General features: G+C 32.5%; 1 protein-coding gene across 3 annotated transcripts in view; it reads right to left on the minus strand.

The window, feature by feature from the left end:
* The window catches only part of LOC126886455 (zinc finger MYM-type protein 1-like), a 97187-nt gene that overhangs the window by 48621 nt on the left and 39388 nt on the right, over positions 1–9178 (minus strand). The gene's annotated exons all lie outside the window — the stretch shown is intronic.

Raw genomic sequence — 9178 nt, forward strand, 5'->3', positions numbered from 1 at the left:
AATTTAGGGGCGGTAAATTTTAGAGGACAGCCAATTTTTGAAATTGAAGAAATATAAATTAGTTCTTAATATTATCAACGGAACAGAAAAAGAAAGAGCGGAAAAAATGCAACTGTAAAAACGAGAATTAAATACCTAAGCGAAACAATAACAATTACAAGCTTCAAATTGACAACACCGCCTTCTTCTTCCTCGCTTAAGAATAGTGGGATAAGAATAGTGAGGGGCGATTCTGATAAAAAATTTCGTAACAATGGTAATTTTTTAAAGCTTGTTGATCTCTTTCGAAAATTTGATTCTGTCTTACAAGAGCACATTAGCAGAACAACGAATGGTAGTAACAAGCAGCATCACTACTTGGGAAAACGTATTCAAAACGAAATTATTCAGCTCCTCCATGACCAAATCAAAAATAAAATTTTAAGCATAATTGAGGGGGTCTGACGTAAATGGGTTTAAGTGCAGTTTTGAGAGTTCTTAGATAATCAGCTTAAAAGTTGTTGAGTTTTATAAATTCTAAAATACTAAGAAAATGTACTTGAATCGGTACATGGTATTGATAAATGTTACTGTTAAAACGGTTCAAGTGCTGATTTTAACTATTAGGTAAGTACTAATCATTTTCATTCCAGCTTGTATTACAGAAGTTATCCACAGTGTAGTTACAACTGGCACGTTGCATAATATTTTTGCATAATTAGTCTTCGAAATTCGGTACAAATATAATATTTATTTACTTGAAATTAATCCTGCATTTTTTTGTTTTTTTTTTGGCACAGGCTTTTGCCATTCAGCCAGTCACAACTTTTTAAATTCTTCCTAAAGCAAAAGTAATCCTGCATTAACATGAGGTTTTTACAGAATACTAAAAATAGTTTTGTGGTAAAATGATTCAGGCGTGCTTAAACCCGTTTACTACTACTTGTTTTTACAGAATAGGAATACTATAAAAATAGTTTTGTTGTAAAATGGTTCCAGCGCACTTAAACCCGTTTACTACCAATGCAAAATGCAATTGTTTTCATTAAAATAAATGTAATGGCGATAGCTGACGACTGTACGGCGAAATATGATTGAATCCTTTTACCACCAAGTTATAAATCCATTTTTAAATAAGCGAATCTGTACTTCGAGCATATTTTTAGAAAAGTGCACTTAAACCCTTTTACTTCTAACCACCTCAATTATTTTAGATTGTACATCTTATATTTCTGGGGTGGAACAAATGACTATTGTTGCACGTTTTGTCGATTTAGGTACCTGTTCACAAAGTGTTAAAAGTGCAGAACATTTCCTTGGATTTGTGCCTGTACTGGAATCTACTGGCTTGGGACTTAACAGAAGTTATTTTGCAAAAACTGAATGAACTGGGAATACCTTTGGAAGATTTGAGAGGACAAGAGTATGATAATGGGGCAAACATGAAAGGGAAGAACTTGGGAGCTCAAAACAGAATTTTGAAAATGAATCCTAGAGCATTTTTTATCCCATGTTCTAGCCATTTACTTAACTTAGTCGTGAACGATGCTGCTAAAGCCTCACACTGTGCATTTTCTTTCTTTTCCTTAGTGACAAAAATTTACAACTTTTTCTCAGCATCTATTCATCGTTGGGCTATACTAAAAAATCATATTTCTAGCCTAACATTGTAATCTTTGTCCGAAACTAGATGGGAAAGTAGAATTGATGCAATTACTCCCATGATATACCAAATTGAAGAAATCTACGATGCTCTTATAGAAATCACTGTCAATAAAATCAACGATAAAATGATTGCTCATGAGGCAAGCTGTTTGGCAAATCAAATCCGTGATTTGACTTTTCTTTGCTCGGTGGTAATATGGCATGACATTTTACTTCACATCAACGTAGTTAGCAACTCACTGGTATGGGATATGTATTGATATGGGAGTACATCAAGCTTTCAGTATCAAGTCTCTCGGAAGTGATTTAAAATTCCAGGGCTATTTGACAGACGCAAGTTAGAAATTGAGAACCCGAAAATCGGAGGCACAGTAATAGCAAAAAAGAGAAAAGTGAAAAGACAATTTGGCTATGAGGCTGAAGATGAAAGTATGGACCTAGATCTAGAGACACGATATAAAGTTGACTTTTATTTAAAAATTATAGACACAACCGTTAAATTTCAGCAAATTAAGCACCATGGTGAAATTTTTGAGTTTTTCGGTCTACCAAGGGGGCGGCGGTCGCCGACCTTGACCAGGACGGCAAAATCCCTAGGGCCGGGCCTGTGCTTCAAGGTCACTATTACTTTATATTTTTTTGTTAATCCGGACCGGGATTTTTGTTGTGATCAGTATGTGGGTCGTTCCAATGTAGTTAATAAGTATTGATTATTTTTAAAATAAATATTTGGTCATTAACTTTATTAATTTCTTTTTAAAAGTTACTAATACCTGCTTTTTAATCTCAGAGTTCTAAAAAAATTCAATAGATTTAATTTCGAAATTAAAGTCATTAAATTTTCTGCGCAAAAACTTAAACTATAAACCTATAAACTCAGTTTTTGTGGTCTTTTCAAATGTGCAAACGAATTTTAAAAATTTCAATATACAGGGCGTTGTTTCAAGGTCACAATTATTTTATGTTTTTTTTTTGTTAATCCGGACCTGGATTTTCTTGTGATTAGTAAATGGGTCGTTCTAATGTAGTAAATAAGTATGGAATATTTTTAAAATAAGTATTTGTTCATTAACTTTAAGGGGCTATCCTAGTGTAAAAGTACGAAATTCATATACTTTTTTGGGAATTTCTAAAATAAAAAGTACTGTATCAATTGTTTTGAAAATTGGCACGATCATTTATTGGATAAAGAAGTACATATAACACAATTTTCATAACAAAATATTAAAAATTAAACGATTTATGCGCCATCTACTGGCACCGTGAAAATAAAAACATTGCTCCACTGCTGCAGTGATTGGGACTAATAGAGATCCTGAAACAAAAAATTTCAAAGTTATTATTGAAATATAAGTTATTTTCTATACCATCAACTAGGGGTTTTTGATCGGATAAAAAATGTCAATTTAGCGGTTTTTGAAACTGAAAATGTTTTAGCTAATTTTAAAAGAAATTTTCAACACTTCTTCGTTTTTCCAAATTTTAATATTTTTCAAAAATCCTAGTTGATGGTATAGGAAATAACTTATATTTCAATAATCACTTTGAAACTTTATGTTTCAGGATATCTGTTAGTCCCAATCACTGCAGCAGTGGGGCCATGTTTTTATTTTCACGATGTTAGTAGATGGCGCATAAATTGTTTAATTTTCGATATTTTTTTATGAAGATTGTTTTACATGTACTTCTTTTTATAATCAATGTTCGTGCAAATTTTCAAAACAATTGGTATAGTACGTTTTATTTTAGAAATTCCCAAAAAAAGTATATGAATTTCGTATTTTTACACTAGGACAGCCCCTTAATACTTACTTACTATCTAAGAGTTCTTAAAAATTTCAATATAATTTCAAAATTAACGTCATTAAATTCTCTGGCCGAGAATTTAAGTGAACCATTAAACTTAGTTTTTTGTGCTCTTTTTAAATATGCAAACGGATTTTGAAAATTTCAATATACGGGGTGTTGTTTTAAGGTCACAATGACTTTATAATTTTTTTAGTCCGGACCTGGATTTTTCTTGTGATTAGTAGTTGGATGGTTTGAGTTGTAAATGAGACATATGTGTACCAATTATCAAAAAAATATACAGGGTGGTTCTAAAGTTATGGGTCCAGAAAGAAATGGTCAAAATCGATAAAACATCCTGTAACTCGGTTATAAAAATCAGTGAGGCAATAAATGTGGTATATCTAGAACCGCCTTAGTGACCTCTATTCACCATTCAAGTATTTCCGTTTCCCAATGAAACACCCCGAATATATAATATATACAGGGTGAGGCAAATAAAGAGCCTATTAGAAATATCTGGAGAACTAAAGGCAACAGAATCATGAAAATTTGAATTTAGGTGTTTTGAAGAGTCATCTATTTAATGAAAATATTTTCATCCATTTGCTACTTCCGGTTATACCGGAAGTTGCTTATAACTTCGTTTTTTTAAACGGGACACCCTGTATATTTTTACATTTTTGGATTCTCTTCGATGTCTTCTTTCTTAAAATATGAGGTTTTGTAATGTTATACAGGGTATTTTAAAAGATAATTACGTTTTTGTATTAATTTCGTAGCAACATTCACACCCTGTAGAATTGTAGTAGTTTGGACATATAAAACTCTACTTACGTTCAAATGATTTTTAATACATATAGTCTAATATTGTTAAGAATCATTAGTATAGCTAAATTTTTAATTTTAGTATACAGGGTTGGTCGAAACCCGGAATGAGTATTTTCTGAGTTTTCTTAAATTGAACAACCTGTATTTTAGTATTGTAATGAAATGATATTTTATGTTACTTTTTTATTTCTTAAGCATTCCCTATACCTAACTGCTTTAATTTGTGCTTAATTGTTAATCGCACCAACAATCTTAACTACGTAGGTATTTTGATAGCTAAAGCTAAACCATTATCGGTAATTTTAAGGATCAGTCTGGATTAATATGTATTTATTTCTGAAAAATTATTTGTGATTGAATTTTTTCACGGCCAACCTAATAAAATTTTACGTATTTTTTGTTGCAATTAAAGTTTAGCTTGAATCACCAATAACTCACAAATTAAAGCAATTAGGTATAGGGAATACTTATAAAATAAAAAAGTACCATGAAATATCATTTCATTACAATACTAAAATACAGGGTGTTCCATTTAAGAAAACTCAGAAAATATTCATTCCGAGTTTCGACCAACCCTGTATACTAAAATTTCAAAATTAGCTATACTAATGATTCTTAACAATAGTAGACTATATTAAAAATCACTTGAACGTAAGCAGAGTTTTTAATGTCAAACTGTTACAATTCTACAGGGTGTGAATGTTGCTACACGAAATTAATAAAAAACGTAAATATCTTTTAAAATACCCTGTATAATATTACAAAACCTCATATTTTAAAAAAGAAGATATTGAGGAGAATCCAAAAATGTAAAAATATACAGGGTGTCCCATTTAAAAAACGAAGTTATAAGCAACTTCCGGTATAACCGGAAGTTGCAAATAGATGAAAATATTTTCATTAAATAGATGACTCTTCAAAACCCCTTAATTCAAATTTTCATGATTCTGTTGCCTTTAGTTCTCGAGATATTTCTAATAGGCCAGTTATCTGCCTCACCCTATATATACAGGGTGAGTCACCTCTAACGGGACGCAAGATTACAGCGAAATGGTAAAAGATTTGAAAAAAAAATTAAATTAGTAGTTTGTAAGTTGATAAAAGCTACATTTTAAAATTACTTTAAAATATACAGGGTGTTCCAATAAATGGCGTCGTATCAAAGTTATATTTTTCTTATGGAACACCCTGTATTTTATTGCATTTTTAAATTGTCCGCAAAAAATAAGGTAAAGTTTCATAAGGCTTCCCTATACCTATGTACAGAGCATTCTGAGTTATGTTGACTTTTCTTAAAATGTAAAGTTTTAAAAGAAGGCTTATTCTAAAAGAAGAGATAACCAGAGGTTACCCCAGAATATGCGTTTTAGTTTCAGGTCAACGGCGAAGTATGGTTAACTCACAGAATTTTTAACCAAAAGTTGGAGTGGGTTACCCTTATGGGTATACCCAGAAGGGTAACAATTATGAAACTGAAACGCATATTTTGGGGTAATTTTGAGGTTATCTCTTAACCACACGTTAACTTTACTTTGTGAAACCGGCCGTTAAGGTGATACAGTAGCGATCAACAGGTAGCCAAAACGCGTTCCAAGATTGCGGCTGTAATTTTGAATATTTTTTCGAGATATTTGGCACACGTATTCGTAATATAATAAAGAATGGCGGTACAGACCCAATTTGAAAAATATATTAATATGTGGAAATTACTCTTTAATTAAATACAATATTAAAAAAACGAGCCTGTGCTGCCATTAAGAAGAACAAAAAAATACACTTTCTTCAAATAAACTTTTTTATCCGATGTCTAGATTTTGCGTCATTTTGGAACTACTAAAAATTTTTATTTCATTAGAACATAGTTCCAAAATGACACAAAATCTAGGCATCGGATAAAAAAGTTTATTTGAAGAAAGTGTATTTTTTTGTTCTTCTTAATGGCGGTACAGGCTCGTTTTTTTTCGATAAAACATCCTGTAACTCGGTTATAAAAATCAGTGAGGCAATAAATGTGGTATATCTAGAACCGCCTTAGTGACCTCTATTCACCATTCAAGTATTTCCGTTTCCCAATGAAACACCCCGAATATATAATATATACAGGGTGAGGCAAATAAAGAGCCTATTAGAAATATCTGGAGAACTAAAGGCAACAGAATCATGAAAATTTGAATTTAGGTGTTTTGAAGAGTCATCTATTTAATGAAAATATTTTCATCCATTTGCTACTTCCGGTTATACCGGAAGTTGCTTATAACTTCGTTTTTTTAAACGGGACACCCTGTATATTTTTACATTTTTGGATTCTCTTCGATGTCTTCTTTCTTAAAATATGAGGTTTTGTAATGTTATACAGGGTATTTTAAAAGATAATTACGTTTTTGTATTAATTTCGTAGCAACATTCACACCCTGTAGAATTGTAGTAGTTTGACATATAAAACTCTACTTACGTTCAAATGATTTTTAATACATATAGTCTAATATTGTTAAGAATCATTAGTGTAGCTAAATTTTTAATTTTAGTATACAGGGTTGGTCGAAACTCGGAATGAGTATTTTCTGAGTTTTCTTAAATGGAACACCCTGTATTTTTGTATTGTAGTGAAATGATATTTTATAGTACTTTTTTATTTCTTAAGCATTCCTTATACCTAACTGCTTTAATTTGTGAGTTATTGGTGATTCAAGCTAAACATTAATTGCAACAAAAAATACGTAAAATTGTATTAGGTTGGCCGTGAAAATACTCAATCCCAAATAATTTTTCAGAAATAAATACATATTAATCCAGACTGGTCCTTAAAATTACCAATAATGGTTTAGCTATCGAAATACCTACTTAGTTAAGATTGTTGGTGCGATTAACAATTAAGCACAAATTAAAGCAGTTAGGTATAGGGAATGCTTAAGAAATAAAAAAGTACCATAAAATATCATTTCATTACAATACTAAAATACAGGGTGTTCCATTTAAGAAAACTCAGAAAATACTCATTCCGAGTTTCGACCAACCCTGTATACTAAAATTAAAAATTTAGCTATACTAATGATTCTTAACAATAGTAGAGTATATTAAAAATCATTTGAACGTAAGTAGAGTTTTAGATGTCAAACTACTACAATTCTACAGGGTGTTAATTTTGCTACGAAATTAATAAAAAAACGTAATTATCTTTTAAAATACCCTGTATAATATTACAAAACCTCATATTTTAAGGAAGGAGACATCGAAGAGAATCCAAAAATGTAAAAATATACAGGGTGTCCCATTTAAAAAAACGAAGTTATAAGCAACTTCCGGTATAACCGGAAGTTGCAAAGAGATGAAAATATTTTCATTTAATAGATCATCCTTCAAAACCCCTTTATTCCAATTTTCATGATTTTGTTGCCTTTAGTTCTCGAGATATTTCTAATAGGCCCTTTATTTGCCTCACCCTGTATATACGAGATGTATATAAGTGAACTGACTCATTTCAGATAATATAAAAAGAAGCAAAATAATCTGAAAATAAAAAATTTGAATACATTATTTTTTCAAAATAATGATAAGAAAAATACAGTATACATTACTAATTTTTTTATAGAAATAGTATACTTCATTAGTTTTTGTCTAGGATCATTGTTTATGGGGGATGTAATATGTTTGCTTTTTGAACGGAAGCAAATTTGTGCGCAGATTTAAATATATATATATAGATATATATGTATATATATGTGTGTTCGGAAAGATTTCCGCGGTAAGGTAAAAGAAAATTATCAAGTTCTCAGGAAGAACCTCGTTGAGAATTTAAAACTGGACGTTTCTGCACCCTTTTTGGAGCCATTATCAAGAGAAGTTTCCGTTCAAGTTCGGGGTCTCAATCTGCCTACTCCCCTCACTCGTGACGTACCAGTGGCGTCTTGTTCTAAGAGAACGGTCAAGTGGCACTGAGTCTACTCCTCAGTGCCTACTCCTCAGTGTCGAATGACGACTTGTCTTCGCCTGTAGCAAGCAAGCAATTTGATTCATACATTCAGTACATTCGGGTGTAACAATTCATTGGGGCGAGGTGTTTTGACCCGAGTATAAACAGGGATCACCCCACCTCGCTCCAATGCCCCAGGCCATCCCTTTCCCCCCCATAGCACGCTGATGCGCGATGAGGGCACAACTATCGTAGCCAAATGCTCTTCACAATGGAATCCTGGGTAATAAGATTCCATGTGGTACCCTAATCGAATGCAAAAAACTAGGCCAGCGTGAAGCGCTCTATGCCTTTATCGTCTTACTTACTTATCCGCGGTAACTAAAATTGCTTGCTTGGGCCCCAAGTCATTGTGCCGAGCCCTATTGGGTTCTGCCCAATGACTTGTTGCTCGAGTTTTTATGTGTTTTTTTTGGTTTATTATATTTTTTTGGGGGCTTACGCCTTTTTTATATTTCATATATTTTTTTAAGGGCTTGCGCCCTTCTATAATTTTCTATATTGACTTACCTTGAAGTTGATCGTGGTGTTGGATCTTCGTGTGTAACGCTGTCTTCGGCACTTGTTTTCGAGCTACGAACTGACTACTATCACTTTTCACTTTTATTTTTGTTCACTTTATTCCACTATTTGCTGTTTCGGACGTTTGTGCTTCCATCGGTGGAACTCATCATACCTTAGCATCTCTCGCAGTATGTGACTTGGGTGGTGCTCCAGTTCGTGAATTTGACCCTTGCCTTGTCTGTCATAATTTCGGTGACTTTCACTTGTTGGAGTTCTCTGAACAGGAATCTTTCTGCTACGTATCTTGGGACTCTGGCGGCTTCTCTCAAGCTGCTGTTGTGGACCGCTTGAATCTTCTTTTTGTGGGTGTTACATACTTGTCCCCATGCGAGAGATGCGTATGTTAATGCCGGTAGTATAATGCTGTTTATCAATCTTAAC

This window comes from Diabrotica virgifera, chromosome 6, assembly GCF_917563875.1.
Source record: "Diabrotica virgifera virgifera chromosome 6, PGI_DIABVI_V3a".
Lineage (NCBI taxonomy): Eukaryota > Metazoa > Arthropoda > Insecta > Coleoptera > Chrysomelidae > Diabrotica > Diabrotica virgifera.